Genomic DNA, 16,999 nt, shown 5'->3' with positions numbered 1-16,999 from the left:
CGACTCATGTGCTAGAAGGCACATGTGAACCCTAAAGTAGGCCTTGGAGGTGTGAACCTCATATAGTGACCAGGAGGTCATTGTGGAAATTCCTGGATAAAGGAAGTGAAAGGCGGTGGTAGCCCATTCAAACCCCAAGGCAGTCTTGTGTTCCCCTGACAGACTTGACATGACCGACATGGGGGTTTTGTGGTTTATTTTTGGGAATCGTGGTGATTTTTGGGGCATTTCAGCCTGGACTATAATGGTCTGGGTTTTTTCCTCGTTCACTGTTGTTGATATAGAGTTGCCATTTAGGCAGGTGTTCAGGCATTAAGTTTATTAAATTAATTTTATTTTTGTTAGTTCGGTAAATACATTTTGTGATAAACTTAACTCATTCTTTTGTGTACCTCCTAATTGCTGCTGGGGAGTGTAATACTGATTTCTAACAAAGGGAACAGGTCTGAAACATTGACTGCCTTTTACTTCCGATGATCTGCTCAGTTTCTCCAGTTCTTTTGTGTAGAGACCTTGACCTCACCATCGACAGATATACTTGCATAAGACCGTCAGGCAGAACAGTCCCCTGTGGTCATCTCCCTCCAAAACGTGTTGGATACTATTGGCGGAGATGACTTAAGAGTAGATAACAACAGCAACCAAGCTCATGGCTCCTGCTGCAGAAGACCAAAGCAAAAGTTAGAAAAGATAAAAAGAAACAATCACAAAGGCCATATTGCAATTAGATTCAGAAAAGTCAATGAGTGTAAGGGCATTCAAAGCATTCAAAACAAAATTAATGAGAATAGGGCATAAATCAGTGCCAAGAGGTCTGATGAATAGCCATTATAGAGGGTAGAAATGACTGGAATTTAATATCCAGTGGTTTCAGGCAATTTGGAAGGATAGGTAGGTGGTTAGGGGAGGTGGGACACCTGCTTAATTGAAGATGATATCAGGGTAATCGTGAGAACAAGACTGAGTAAAATGTTGAATCAATCTGGGGAGAGATTAGGAATCGTAAAGGGGAAAATGTTATTGGAGGGAGTAGACTGTAGGCCATGAAGTAATAATATTACAGTGATATTATTATAAATAACTGATGAATGTAAGAATGAAATGGAAGTTATCATGGGGGACTTTAACCTAATATTGAATGGTCAAATTAAGTTGGTCAAGACAGTCTTGAGGAGGAGTTCATAGAATGCATTCATGATTGTTTTGTTGAACATTATGTTGAGATACCTACAAGGGAACTTGCTATCTAGTTCTGTGTAATGAGACAAGTAAAATTAATTATCTCATAGTTAGAGATCACCGAGGAAAGGCTGTGAAACACAAAAGTCTGTGATTGTAGTAAAAATACAAAAATGCTGGAGAAACTCAACAAGTCTGACAGTGCCCTTAGGAGATAAACATATACAACTAACATTTTGGGCCTGACCCCCTTCTTCAAGGTACGAGCAAAAAGCAAGAAGGCGCTGAATTTAAAAAAAAAGATGAAGAAGGGAAGAAAGGGCAGGGGGAGGAGCACAGGCCAATAGACAAAAGGTGATTATTGGTCATGGATAAGAGGATGGAAGAGTAAAGGTCAGAATTAACCAGAGAGGGGGTGACTCTGTGAATGCAGAACTGGAGGAAAGGAGACAGAGGGAGATAAGGAGACAGAGGCACAGCTAGAAGAAAAGAGAAGTAGAAATAGTGGAAGGGGAGAGATAGGTGGGGGGAGGGGTCAATGTTAATGCCAGTTGGTTGGAAGAGGCCCAGATGGAATATCAGGTGTTGCTCCTCTAATTTGTGGCTGGTCTAGTATAGCAATGCTTGACACCATGGAAAGACATATTGGTGTGGCAGGGAATTGAAATGAGCGACCACTGGGAGATTCTGGCTATCGTGGGGACAGAGCTAAGGTGCTGAACAAAATGTTTGCCCAGTGTGCGTCCAGGCTCTTTGATGCAGATCTACAATGGGAACACCGGATGCATTAGCTGACCCTACAGATTCAGAAGTGATGTATTGCTTCACTTGAAACAAGAGTTTGGGGCCCCAAATGGTGGTGTGAGTGGAGCTATGATTGCAAGTATAGCATTTCCTGCCATCACAGGCGTAGCTACCAAGGAGGTGATTAGTTGGAAGGGATGCGTGGACGAGGAGTCACAGAGGGAGAGGTCCCTGTGAATGACTTAGAGGGGAAGATGGTGGTGGGATCAAGTAGAACACTGGTTTTCAAACTTTTTCTTGCCACTTACATACCACCTTAAGCAATCCCTTACTAATCACAGAGCACCTAAAGGGATTAATTAAGGTGGTATGTGTGTGGCAAGAAAAAGTTTGAAAACTACTGATGTAGTTGGTGACAGAAGTGGCAGAGGATATATTGGATTTGGAGGCTAGTTGGGTGGTAGGTGAGGAAAAGGGGGGTCCTGTCCTTGTTGCACATAAGGGGCACATGGGGCCAGGGCAGATGTGTGGGTAATGGAGGATATGTGGGTGAGGACCTTGTTCATATTAGTAGAAGGAAAGCCACTTTTTTGAATAAGGTGGACATCTCAGCTGATCTCGTTATGGAGGACCTTTGACCTGTGAGCAGATGGGATGGAGATGGAGGAATTGTGAGACATAAATGGAATCGTTAGAGGATACAAGGTGTGAAGAAGTGTACTCGAGATAGCTGTGGGAGTTCGTGGATTTTTATAAAATGTCTGCAAAGAGCATTTCTATCTAGATGGAAGCAAAGAGGTCGAGAAAGGGGAGAGTGTTGCAAGAGATGAACCAAGTGAATTTGAGGTTGGGTTGGAAATTGGCATCAAAGCGTATAAACTTGAGAAGCTCATGAGTGCATGAAGCAGCACCAAAGTAGCCTTCAATGTAGCGGAGGAAGAGTTGAGGATCCAAGTCTCTGTAGGTCTCTAGCATGAAGTTCCATATAGTCAACAAAAAGTCAGGGTTCGCTGAGGCCCATGTAGGTACCCCCATGGCTACCCCTTTAACTTGGACCAGGTTGGAGGAACAGCATTTCCTATTCCATCTGGGCACCCTCCTACCAGATGGCATTAACATTTACCTCTTCAATCTCTCTCTCTCTCTCTCTCTCTCTCTCTCCCCCCCCCATTTCCTCCAGCTCCACATTCTCAGAGCCACCCCTTCCTCTAATCAATTCTGACCTTTCCCCTCCTGTCCTCCTATACATACCCAATTATCACCTTTTGTGTGCTCCTCCCCAGTCCTTTCTTCGCTTCTTTCTCATATTTTTTTTTTAATTCAGCACCTTACTGTGTTTTGCTTATACCATGAAGAAAGCTCAGGCCCAAAACTTTGGTTACATATCATTACTTCCTATGAGAACTTGCTAGAAGATGCCCTTAAGGGAAAAAAAATAGCCAACACGTGAATAGAAATCGTTCCATCAGGCAGGTCATATTTAACTTACCGCTGTTCTTTGAGAATATAGTGAGTGCAGAGAAAAGAGGAAAACAGGTGATATATTTAAATTTCTGTAAGGTGCTGCACACAAGACTTTTGCACACAATAAGATGCATGGAGTTGTGGGTCATGTATTATTATGGATAAAGGATTGGTTAACCAATAGAAGACAGGAGAGTTGGGATAAATGGGTGTTTCTCTGGTTTGAAATCATTATTTAGTGGTGTGTGCAGGAATTGGGGCCAGACACACCGCTGTTAATAATATACATAAATGATTTGGCAGAGTGAACTAAGTGTTGTTTATTTGTTGGTGACACTAAACTGAGTGGAAAAGAAAATTGTACAGAGAACAGAGAGAGAGTCTGCATAGAAATATAGATAGGCTAAGTAAATTGGCAAGATTGTGACTGATGGAATACAACATTGGTTGTGTGCGGGTCATCCTCTTTGAATGAAAAAAAAGTAAACTGGACCATTATTCAAATGGTGAAAAATTACAGCACCCTGAATCACAAAAAATTAGTAGGTGCACCAAGTAATCAAAAGGACTTTTCTGTAGCTGGGTGGCTGCTTGATTAACTGCATTTAAGATGCAGGTAAATTTTTGAATAATCAGGGAATTAAGGTATATGGGGAACAGGCAAGTACAGGACCCTCCATAATGTTTGGAACAAAGATACTTTTTGTTTTCCTTTATTTGTTCCTGTGCTCCTCAGTTTTAAAATTGTAATCAAACAATTCACATGTAATTAAAGTGCACATTCCAGCTTTTATTCAACATTATTTGTGTACATTTTGGTTTGACCATGTAGAAATGACAGCACTTCTTATAATGTCTACTGTCTGCAGAAGACTTCATGAATAGAAATACAGAGGCTACACTGAAAGAAACAAACCATAAGGAAGGTGGTATGCTTTGGATCTTGGGTACTCCTTTATGCCTCCACAAGTTAATCCTAGTCTTGTCTGTCCACAAGAACTTTTTCCAGAATTCTGCAGGCTGTTTTAAATACCTCTTTGCAAACCATAAACTGGCCATTGTTTCTGTGGCTAACTTGAAGTATAGCCTCTTTTTTTTAATCATGATGTCCTCTGCGGACATTAGTCATTGATTATCCACACCTGCCTTGAGAAGAGTGTTTTTGATCTATTGGACATATGTTTGAGAAACTTTATTCATTATGATATGAATTCTTCTGTTATCAGCAGCGGAGGTTTTCCTTTGGAATACCATTCCATTTGCGACTATTGAGCTCACCATACAATCTTTCTTCTTCATGTTGTTCCATACTGTTGATTTTGGTAATCTTAAGGTTTCGGAGATGTCTCTTTCTGTTTTTATTTTTTAGCCTCATAATGGGTGCTTTGACATTCATTGGCACAACTCTGGTCCTCATGTTGAAAAATGGCAACTCCAAAGGTGATCAAAAGCTTAGAAGCAAGCCTTGCTCTCTTATACCTGCACCAAAGAAGCAATGAAAAATATCTGCGTAGTCACAAACACCCGCGAAGCCAAATGTCTCAAACAATGTAGTGTCATGCAATGAGGGAACTACCATATATTTCGGCATATAAGTCGAGTTGTAAAACCCTAAAAAATTTCTCAAAAGTGGGGGTTGACTTATTGCTGGTTGACTTATATGCCAAAATATATGGTATGTATAAAAATTACTGTCATTTCTACATGGTCAAACCAAAATGTATACAAGTAACCTTGAATAAAACTGGAATGTGCACTTTAATTACATGTGAATTGTTTTATGACAAATTTAAAATTGTGGAGTATAGGGATAAATAAAGGGAAAAAGTGTCTTTGTCCCAATCATTATGGAGGGCACTGTAAGTGGAGCTGAGTCCATGGTCAAATGATGGAGTAGATTTGATGGACCAAGCCTTCTTGCTCTTCAATATTCAGTACATTGCACTGAAATTCTTGCTTGCTACAGACAAGCGGGTATGTAAGATGTATCAAGTTCAAGTTTATTATCATCCAGCTGATCACATACAACCCAGTGAACAGTGTTTCTCAGGAGCAAGGTACACACACATATACAAACAATACGCAGCACATAATAATCACATATATACATATAATTTAAAACAAATATATATAAATATTTTGGAATAATTCACTTTGTAATAGGATCCTGTTCATCAATCTTATAGCCTGCGGGAAGAAGCTATTTCCCAGCCAGGCAGTCCTAATTTTGATACTCCTATAAGTCCTTAATGCTATATTGGTCAAAGATATCGTGTGCTAGATGGAAAAGGTCCTCAATAATTCTCTGAGTCCTATTTAAGTTACACTCCTGGTAAATGTTGTCAATAGAACAAGGGATCTTCTTGGTAATTTTGATGATCCTCTGGTCTTCTGGACTTCTGGTCCGACGTTTTGCAGATACAACACCACACAATGATGCAGCCAGAACTGCACAATGATGCTCCTATAAAAAGTTGTCAAGAGGGGAACCAGTTACCTTGCCCTCCTCAACCTCCTTAGCAAGTGCAGGGAAAGAAAATTAATTTCCACAAATTCAAGACAGTAAAAGAGACAATAAATATCAAAGGATAGATACATGAATATTCACAGTTGCAGATAAAAGATGATTTTTCAGTAGTGCAGACAGGTCGGTAGTCTCAGAATAGTTTATGGTTTGGGTAGTTCATTGCTAAACCTGTTTTCCACCTGAAGGTGTTGGATTTCAGGCTTCTATAACTTATGGCTGAATGGAGCAGCGAGACAAGATTGTGATCAGGTTCATGTTGCTGGCTGCCTCCTTAAGACAACATTTCAGACAGACTCTTTCACTGGACAGGAGTTCAGTGCTGTGTTGGACTTGGCTAGGTTTGCAACTTTCTGCAGCTTTCTGTTCCTGCGAACCCAAGTTTCCAAACCAGGTTGTGATGCAATCAAAGAACATTAAAGGACAAAAAACAGGCCCTCTGGACCTACTCGTCTGTGCTGATTTATTATTCAGCCTTTTCCCACAGACCTACATCCAATCTATATTCCTCCATTTCCCTCCAATTTATGTGTCTTCCCACATTTTTCTTAAATGTTAAAATTGAGCCTACATTCACCACTTCAGCTGGCAGCTTGTTCCACACTTCTCCCTGTATGAAGAAGTTCCCCCTTATGGCTGAAACTTTTCCCCTTTCACCCTTAACACTTGTCCTTCGGTTTTTATCTTACCTAAGCTCAGTAGAAAAACCCTACTGACATTCACCCTATCTATACCACTCAAAATTTTGCTCCTCATTCTTCTACAGTCCAGGGTATAAAGCCCTTACCTGTTTACTCTTTCCCAGTAACACAGTTCCTCAAGTCCTAGAAGCATCCAAGTAAATCTTCTCTGCACTCTTTAAATCTTACTGATATCTTTCCTGTAGTTAGGTGACCTGAACTGCACCAAATACTTCAAATTTGACCACACCAATGCCTTATGGAACTTTAGCATGAGATTCATTGGCACAACTCTGGTCCTCATGTTGAAAAACATGTTCAAAGTATATTCAATACTTTGATTTATGAAGGCCATTGTGCCAAAAGCTTTCTTTATGACCCCATCTACCTGTGATGCCATTTTCAGGGAATTATGTATCTGTATTCCCAGATACCTCTGTTTTACCACACTCCTCAGTGTCCTACCATTTACTGTGTATGTCCTACCTTGGTTTTATTTCCAAAATGCAACATTTCGCACGTCTGCATCAAATTCCATCTGCCATTTTTCAGCTCCTGGTTCACACCCCTCTACAAGCGTTGAAAGTCTTCCTTGTTGTCCACTGCACTTTCAATCTTGGTGTCATCTGCAAACTTTCTGATCCAATTTACTAAATTATCATCCAGATCATTGACATGGATGTCAAATAACAATGGTCCCAGCTCTGATCCCTGAGGCACACTGTTAGTCATAGGCCTCCAGTCTGAAATGCAATCATCCACCACCACTCTCTAGCTTCTCCCATAAAGACAATATCAAATCTATTTTTACTACATCACCATGAATACTGAGATACTGAGCTTTCCTGACTAACCTTCAATGTGGAACCTTGGCAAAGGCTTACAAAAGTCCAAGTAGACAACATTCACAGCCTTTCATTCATCAACTTTCTTGGTATTTTCCCCAAAATCCTCAATAAAATTGGTTAAAAATTACCTTCCATGCGCAGCCTATATTGATTATCCCTATTCAGCCATAATTATTCAAATACTTGTATATCCGATGTCAAAGAACAATTTCCAATAACTTACCAGTTAGATCTCTTGAATATTCAAAGTTCAAGATTCAAAAATAATGAAAAGTATTCAAGTCCCTACTGTTAAAATTGTGATAGTTCTTGGGGAAATTAAATAGATAATGAAGACTGAATATACTGCGGTCCTTTGGTCTGACTTAAGGAAATCTAAGTTTACTCAAATTTTCCCATGGATTAAAAAAATTAAGATAAAAATGTTACAGAAATGCAAACATATTCAGAAATAATTGATTAGGGGTGCAGCTAGTTGATTCAAAAGGCGACCAATCTTCAAAGAAGACAAATAAGAAAATATGTAGATGCTGGGGTCTAGTGCAATATGCAAAAATACTGGAGAAACTCAGTAGATCATGCAGCATCTACAGGGAGTAAAGGAACGTTCGGACCTGGACCTGAACCCTTCGTTGGGAAAGTGGAAAAACATAGCAAGGCGTGAATGAAAATTTTGGGGGAAGAGAGACAAGGAGCAGATGGAGGAGGGGCAAGTAGAGGAGCATAGATAGTTAGCATTTTTTTAAAAATTCTAACTTAGATAAGAATCAATTGTCTTCAAACACTTGTCAGGAACTGAGCCCTTCTGTAACCTGAGGACAGGCAGTACTTCAAAATATAGGAATGATTACATTTTCCATGTATGGGAAGGGATACCCTAAAGCTCCCAATGTTCTTGACAAGAATTATTTGATTGCAGAAAACAATTTTTAAATTTCAGTGTTGATTAAATGTAAAGCTTTTTTATATTGCAGGTTAACTTGCAATATGATTAAATTGAAGCGAATGAAATTCATACTTAAAAGATATAACTCTTGTCAACTGTTTAATTCGCATTACACCTACAGCAGATTGCAGGACTGAGGAGTGTGATTGGTTGATTGAAGAGCTCAACTTGGTTTCATCATTTAAATTGATTTTTAACAAGAACGTCTGTAGACGATGCAATTGTAGTTTAATACACAAAAGTGCTGCAGAAACTTCTACCCAAGATCTACAAATCCAATTGTTCAAGGAGACTCATTGTTTCTGCGTGTTCCTGCACCACCAAACTGGTACCTGTATAATTTTACCTCAGCTCCATTTTTTTCTCTTCTGGTCCAGTCCATCCCTATTAACATCCAGGATATTTCGCATGCCCTCCATCACTTCAAGAACTTTCTATTCCCTGAACTCAGCTGCCATATTTTCAGTTTGGGCTTCCAATCTCTATGCACCTCCATTCCACATACCAAAGATCTCAAAGCTCTTTGTATCTTTCTCAACATCAGATCCAACCAATCCCCCTCCACCACTTGTCTTTTGTTCTAACCCTCAATAACTTGTCCTTTGACTCATTTTGAGTTTGAACTATTCCAAGTCAAAGTGGTAGCCATGGGTACCTGGATGGGCCCCAGCTATGCCTGCCTTTTAGTTGGCTTTGTGGAGCAATCTATGCTACAAGCTTACACAGGCAAGGTCCCTCAACTCTTCTTCCGCTTCATTGACAACTACATTGGAGCTGCCTCATGCACCCATGATGAGCTCGTCAACTATCCACTTTGCATGAAAACTTTCACCCTGAACTCAAATTCACTTAGCCCATCTCTAGCAACACTCTCTCCTTTCTCGATCTCAGTCTATATCTCAGAAGACAAACTGTTGACAGATAACTTCTAAAAATCCATCAACTCCCACACACACCTTGACTAAACTTCTTCACATCCTATCCACTGCAAGGATTCCATTCCTTTCTTGCAAGTCCTCTGTCTTAATTGAATCTGTTCCGAGGATGAGGTCTTCCATTCCAGTTCATTTGAGATGTACTGCTTCTTCAAAAGAATGTGGTTTCCCCTCCATCAACATCAACTCGGCCCTCACTTACATCTCCTCTATTTCCTGCAGATCTGCCCTGATCCCCTCTGCCCTGAGAGGCAGCAAGGAAGGATTCCTCTTGTCCTCACCTATCACACCACCATCCAACATATTATACTTCGCAATTTCCGACATCTACAACATGATCCCACCACCAGACCCATTTTCCCCTCTCTTCCCCTCTCCTCCTTGACTCCTTCATCCATTCCTCCCTTCCTACCATTAACCTCCTTGATACCTATGCCTGTAACTGCACAAAATGCTATACTTGCACCCACACCTCCTGCCTCACCACCATTCATGGCCCCAAACGGTCCTTCCAAGTGAGGCAACACCTCACTTGCGAATTTTCAGGGGTTACTACAGCATCTGTTGTTTCCATTGTGGCCTTTCCTACATCAGAGATATTGGGAGCAGACTGGGTGGACATTTTGTTGTGAATCTTCACTATGTCAGCTTCAATAGCAGGGAGCTCCCAGTTCAATTCCCCACCCTATTCCAACTCTAACGTGTCTGTCCATGGCCTGATGCTCTGCCAAAATGAGGCCACCTGCAAATTGGAGAAACAGTGCCTAATAATCCATGTGGATACTCTCCAACCAGATGTATTAATATTGACTTTTCTGTTCAGGCCTCTCCCCCGTCTTCTCTCTTTTTATACATCACTCTGTCTCTTTTCCTCTAGCTCTCCACCTCCTTCCTTCTCTGTTCAGACAACTATCCCCTCCTCTTATCACGTCCCTGTTTTTTTTTTTCTTTTCTGCCCTCCCACCCATGCTCACTCTTTGATGATAGGTTCAGGCCCAAAACCTTGGTTATGTATCTTTGCCATAAAGAACACTGTGTGACCTGCTGAATACTTCCAGGAACCCACAAGCTTTGTATAAAAAAACTTCCTCCCGATGTCTCCTCTAAACTTTCCTCCCTTCACTTTGTAGAGATGTCCACTGGTGTTTGGTATTCCTGCCTTAGGAAAAAGACATCTATGCCTCTCAGAATCTTGAAGATCTCTATTAAGTCTTTCATTCTTCTGCGCTTGCCCCTTTTTCAGCAAATTTTCAGGTGGTGGTGTTGTCATTTCGAGTCCCACAGTCTTTGCTGTAATGCGAGTAGAGCGGGGGAGGGGGATAAGTACACAACCCAGTGGGTATCGAGGCCCAGGGCTTGGAGCTTGCTGATTAATTTTGAGGGGATGATGGTGTTGAATGCTAAAAACTGTGGTCATTAAAGAACGTCCTGATGTCCGCCCGTTTGCTGTCTGGGTGTTCCAGGGGTTTGTGTAGATCCAGTGAGATGGCATCTGCTGTAACCTGTTGCTGTAGTAGCGAAATTGGAACAATCCGTGTCGCCACTCAGACTGGAGTTGATAGGCTTCAACCCCAGCCTTTCAAAATACTTCATCACTATGGATGTGAGCGCCACTGGTTGGTAGTCATTTAGGCAGGTGTCACACTCTTCTTGTCCACCAATGTGATGGAGGCCTATTTTTTTAAATAGGTTGGTACCATGCTGTGCTGGAATGAGATGCTGAATATATCTGTGAATACATTGGACAGTTCAGCATAGATTTTCTGTGCTCATCCAGGTACTCCAGCTGGTCCAGATGCTTTCCTTGGATTCACTCTCATGAAAATAAAATCTCATTTTTAACATCTTTAAACCTCTTTTGTAGAATTATGGCGAAGATATGGGCAAGAGTAGGCTAATCCTGCTATGTCACTGGTTTTCAGTGCTGATAGGGGACAGAAAGTACAAATAACTTCTAACTTCTTTTGCCCCTTAACTAATTGCTCCTCCCATCATCCTCAGTTCTTTCTGCCTCTCCAATCCAAACCCCACCTGATCCCAGGTGAAAAGTATTCTCTCAATTACAGGTGTAATCCAGAAACACATTTTTAGTTCTTGACTTGTGTTTTAGTTTTAGGTGATCAAAATGTTTTCTAATTGGATTAGAAATGCAAAATTGTTGTTGAATAGCACTATAGATTAATCTGACCTATTCAGCATTTCAGAATGATGAGAGAGCTGACATGGAAGTTTGTCAAGTCTGACCTTGCAAGTCTGTAGCCCCCATTGACTGACACACTGGATGCCATATCACCCATCAGCAGTTTGCTCGGCTTGACTATTCTACTGAAAAACTGCTCAAGATTGGCTCACACATGTTCTCTGAACTGATGATAACTTAGAATTATATCATGCATTTTCATCAAATTCCTTACTCTGATTTAGAAAGCTAGCATTCATTATGTAATGAAATATATTTCCCAGCTTGAGAGGCAGAATTGATGACAAGAGCTTATCAATTTGATTGAATGTGGCTTCATGTCATTTTCATTGGTTGACTTGCCAATGTGTGATATGATGTTTCAGGGACTTCATTCTCAGGTTTATGTGGCACATAAAACATTGGTGCACAAGGTAAATGGAGTTAAACAAAAAGCCTGCAGATGTTGGGGTCGAGTGCAATACACAAATAAACTGGTGAAACACACACACACACACACACACACACACACACACACACACACACGAACACACACACACAGAGATACAGACACACATAGACATCAACACACACACACACAAACACACACACACGCACACACACACAGAGATACAGACACACACAGACATCAACACACACACGCACACACACACACACGCACACACACACACAGATACAGACACACACACACATGCACACACACACACACAAACACACACACACACAAACACACACACACAAACACACACACACAAACACACACACGCACACACACAGACAGAGATACAGACACACACAGACATCAACACACACGCACACACACACACACACACACACACACAGAGATACAGACACACACAGACATCAACACACACACACGCACACACACACAGATACAGACACACACAGACATCAACACACACACACACAAACACACACACACACACACAAACACACACACACAAACACACACACACACAACACACACACACACACACACACACACACACACACACACACACACACACACACAGATTTTGTGCACCCTCTTCAGACAATGATCCCAGTAGATCACGTCAATGGTGGGGAGGGAGAGTCCAGTGATCCTCTTTGTCACCTTTTTGGTCCTGTGGATTGACCTCCAATCCATTTTTCTGCAGCAAACATACCACACTGTGATGCAGCCGGCCAGGACGTTCTCGATAGAGCTTCTATAGAAGGTTGACATAATGGTGGCCAGTATTATTGCCCGCTTCGGTCTCCCTAGCAAGAGCAGTCGCTGTTGCACCTTCCTGACAAGTGAGGATATGTTGTGTGTACACAATAGGTCACTAGTTAAGTGAACTCCTAGGAACGGTTTTCTCCATGTTCTCTACTACAGAGTAGTTGGAAGGTGGTTGTTCCTGATCCTCCTGATGTCCATGATCACCTCCTTCATCTTGTCCACATTGAGACTCAGGTTGTTACTCTCAGACCATTTCATGAGATGTTCCATTTCCTCTCTGAGGTGCAACTCATAAGTGCTGATAAGGCCAACTACTGTTGAGTCATCTGCAAACTTGATGACACTGTTGGATCTGGATCTGGTGATGCCAGTCGTGGGTCAGTAGCGTGAACAGGAGTGTACTGAGCGCATAGTGGATTGAGGTGCGCCAGTACTTAGCATGATGGTGCTCGATATTCTGATACTTACCCAGGCAGATTGTGGTCTTTCTGTTAGAAAGTCCAGAATCCAGTTACAGAGAGGTTCTGAGACCCAGTGAGGACAGCTTCTCCACCAGCCCCTAGGGAATGATAGTATTAAACGGCGAGCTGAAGTCAATGAATAGCAGCCAGGTGCGCTAGGACGGAGTGAAGTGAGAAGGCTGTAGCATTGTCTGTGGAATGGTTTCTTCTACAAGCAAATTGAAATGGATCATAATGGTAGAGGTCAGTGCCACAGGGCAGTAGTCATTGAAGCCTATTATTGTTGCCTGCATGGGTACTGAAATTACAGAGGCTGTCTTGAACCCTGTGAGAACAATGGACTACTCCAGAGAGGTGTTGAAGATGTCTGTAAAAGACCTCATCAATTGGACTATGTAGACCAGGTATGTTTTCTGGTCTCACCGCCTTGCTCTGTGTGTGTGTGTGTGTGTGTGTGTGTGTGTGTCTGTGTGTGTGTGTGTGTGTGTGTGTGTGTGTGTGTGTGTGTGTGTGTGTGTGTGTGTGTGTGTGTGTGTGTGTGTGTGTGTGGACCTGTTTGTGTGTGGACCTGTTTATGTACAGTTCCAGGCTAAACTGTTGGTTAACTTTTATTCCAATAATAGTGGTTGACCTTCTGAGTTTCACCAGCACATTTGTGGTTTGGACAAGCTAAATGCTTGTGTTGGGAGCAGTATGTTAATGTGATTAATGTTAATGTTAATAGGATGGTATTCACTCGAGTTCAAAAGAATGAGAAACATATAGGATTATGAAGGGTATGGATAGGATAGATGTGGGAAGGTTTCTTGAGCTGGCCAGGGAAACTAAAACGAGAGGACACACAGTCTCAAGATTCGGGGGAGTAGATTTAGGACAGAGATTAGGGAAAATAGTTTTTCCCAGAGAGTAGTGAATGTTTGGAATTCTCTAACCAGGGAAGTGGTTGAGGCTGCTTCATTAAACATATTTAAAATTCGGTTAGATAAATTTTTACATGACAGAGGAATTAGGGGATATGGGGAGAAGGTAGGTAAGTGGAGTTAGGTCATAAATTAGATCAGCCATGATCGTATTGAATGGCGGAGCAGGCTCGATGGGCCATTTTTGGCCTACTCCTGTTCCTACTTCCTATGTTCCTATGAATTTAAGACTGGTTGTCACATGCAAAGCAGATAGTCAGAATAAATTGTTATTTTTCAGGGTGGAATCTGCAACTAATTCAGTGTCTCAAAGATCAGTTGTTAGCTCTCTATTGTTTATTATCTATATAAGTATAATGGACATGGTGGCAGACAGTAGGATGCCATGTTCGCTGATGGAAGTAAATGGAGGGCATGCTGTACCAAAGATAATTGGACTTTGCAGGTTGAGTGAATGGTTGAAAATTTTCCAAATGGAGTTTAATATAAGTAAATGTGAGATTTTGTAGGTATAATCAAAAGGTAGACTGTTATATATACACAGGGTATATGGGAGAGGCTGTCATTGTGTGGAGTACAGGGGAATCTGAGTAGCTGCACGCTACTCAAATGAAGACACACACACACAGTGTAGTTTTATTAAGGTTCAGGCATGACTTTTATACTTGTACTAATCCCATCGTGGCCCCCCCCTTGGCCGGTATCACAACATGCATAACAAAAGCGGGTTTCCTACGTGCGGGTACTTTCCTGCATTACAATGCCTTTCTTCCCCATGCAGTGTCCCTGTCTTTTGTCTGCGCAGCAAGGCCAGCACCATTTTGGAGTCGCTTGCCTTTAAACTCCCCTTGCCGTTCACCGCTGGTTTGCTTGTTGGGGCCAGTGCCACTGCGCTGGCTGCTGGCCTTTGGTTGTGCTCACTGCCTGGAGTGCCAGCTTGATCACCATAGCAGTGGACCACCACATGAGGCCTGCCCCCAGAACAGGCGGTATTGTCCTTGGTGTCCGGAGGCAAAGTCTCTGCAGCCTTCAGTGGCCTACCTCTTTGGCGGGCTGCTGATATCTCGACTGGGCATGCCGGTTCCAGGTGTACTGGCTTTAGCCTGTCTGTGGTGAAGACCTCCGTCTTGCCTCCAATCTCCAGCTTGAATATGGTCCTGTTGTTGTGGATGACCCATAATGGATTCTCATATGGCCTCTGAAGCGGTGGATGATGCACATTTTGTGCAGGTCTTTGGGTTTGTTGGTCCTGGCGTGTCCATGCCTGGAAGGTGGAATCAGGGCCAGGTTGCTGACTCTTTCCCTTAGCCTGCTGAGGAATGCTGCAGAGTTGTCCTGCTGTCCACCTGGGGATGGTACAAATTCACCAGGAACACCAGTGGAGCTCCGTAGATGAGTTTGACCAAAGAGGTGTTGAGGATCTCCTTGGGTGCCATATGGATGCCCAACAATGCCCATGGTAACTTGTCTACGCAGTTGGGTCCTTGAAGTTTGGTCATGAGGTTAATTTTGAGGTGTCTGTGGAAGCACTAAATAGCAGAGGTGCTTAATGAATACTTTAGTAATCACTTTGGAAAAGGATCTTGGTGATTGCAGCAGACTGAAAAGCTTCAGCAAGTTGATATTAAGAGAGAGGATGTGCTGGAGCTTTTGGAAAGCATCAAGTTGGATAAGTCACTAGGACCGGATGAGATGTACCCCAGACTACAGTGGGAGGCAAGGGAGGAGATTGCTGAGCCCTTGGTGATGATCTTTGAACCATCAATGGGGACGGAAAAGGTTCCAGAGGATTGGAGGATGTTGTTCCTTTATTCAAGAAAGGGAGTAGAGATAGCCCAGGAAATTGTATACCAGTGAGTTTTACTTTAGTAGTTGGTAAGTTGATGGAGAAGATCCTGAGAGCCAGGATTTATGACATATGGGGAAGTATAATATCAGTAGGAATAGCCAGTATGGCTTTGTCAAGGGCAGGCTGTGCCTTACAAGCCTGATTGAATTTTTTTGATGATGTGACTAAACACTTTGATGAAGGAAGAGCAGTAGATGTAGAGTATATGCATTTGAGAAAGTAAGGAGGAATGGGATCCAAGGGGACATTTCTTTGTAGATCCAGAACTGACTTGCCCACAGAACGCAAAGAGTAGTTGTAAACCGGTCATATTCTGAATGGAGGCTGGTGACCAGGTTGGTGGCCTCAAGGATCTGTTCTGGAACCCTACAATTTGTGATTTTTATAAATGATCTGTATAAGGAAGTGGAGGGATGGGATAGTAAGTTTGCTGATGACAGAAAGGTTGGGGGTGTTGTGGATAGTGTGGAGACCTGTCAGAGGTTTCAGCGGGACATTGATAGGATGCAAAACTGGGCTGAGAAGTGGCAGATGGAGTTCAACCAAGTAAATGTGAAGTGGTTCATCTTGGTGGGTCAAATATGATGGCAGAATACAGTATTAAAAATGGTAATTCTCATGGTAGTGTGGAGGATCAGAAAGGATGCTTGCTTCAGCTTCGGTTCAGACAAACAATCTTACTGGGGCTGGTGACAAAACCTCTCTATAGTTCCTGTACAGGTTTGTCTTGGGTAAACTTATACCTCTCATTTTGTTCATTTTAGATTGGTCACAGTGTTTGAGGTACCGAAAGAAAATAGACACACACACCGAGAGCAGTTCAGTTTATACAAATGTTTATTACAAATTCAAAAGCTGATTTCACATTACAATATGCAAGCCCTTCCCAACTATACTTATCAACGCTTGGACTGGTCCCAACTGCCGAAGCGAGGCAACGACTGCACACTTGTAGTTGGTTGTCAGGGCGCCGGTAGCAACTTTTCCACCTCCCCTGACCGGGACATTGGCTGGACTCCAGAAG

General features: G+C 42.2%; 1 protein-coding gene across 2 annotated transcripts in view; it reads left to right on the top strand.

Annotated features, from left to right (window-relative positions):
- The window catches only part of adamts12 (ADAM metallopeptidase with thrombospondin type 1 motif, 12), a 727,938-nt gene that overhangs the window by 340,423 nt on the left and 370,516 nt on the right, over positions 1–16,999 (top strand). The gene's annotated exons all lie outside the window — the stretch shown is intronic.

The sequence above is a fragment of the Narcine bancroftii genome, chromosome 3, assembly GCF_036971445.1.
Source record: "Narcine bancroftii isolate sNarBan1 chromosome 3, sNarBan1.hap1, whole genome shotgun sequence".
Lineage (NCBI taxonomy): Eukaryota > Metazoa > Chordata > Chondrichthyes > Torpediniformes > Narcinidae > Narcine > Narcine bancroftii.
This window is presented reverse-complemented; position numbering and strand designations above follow the sequence as displayed.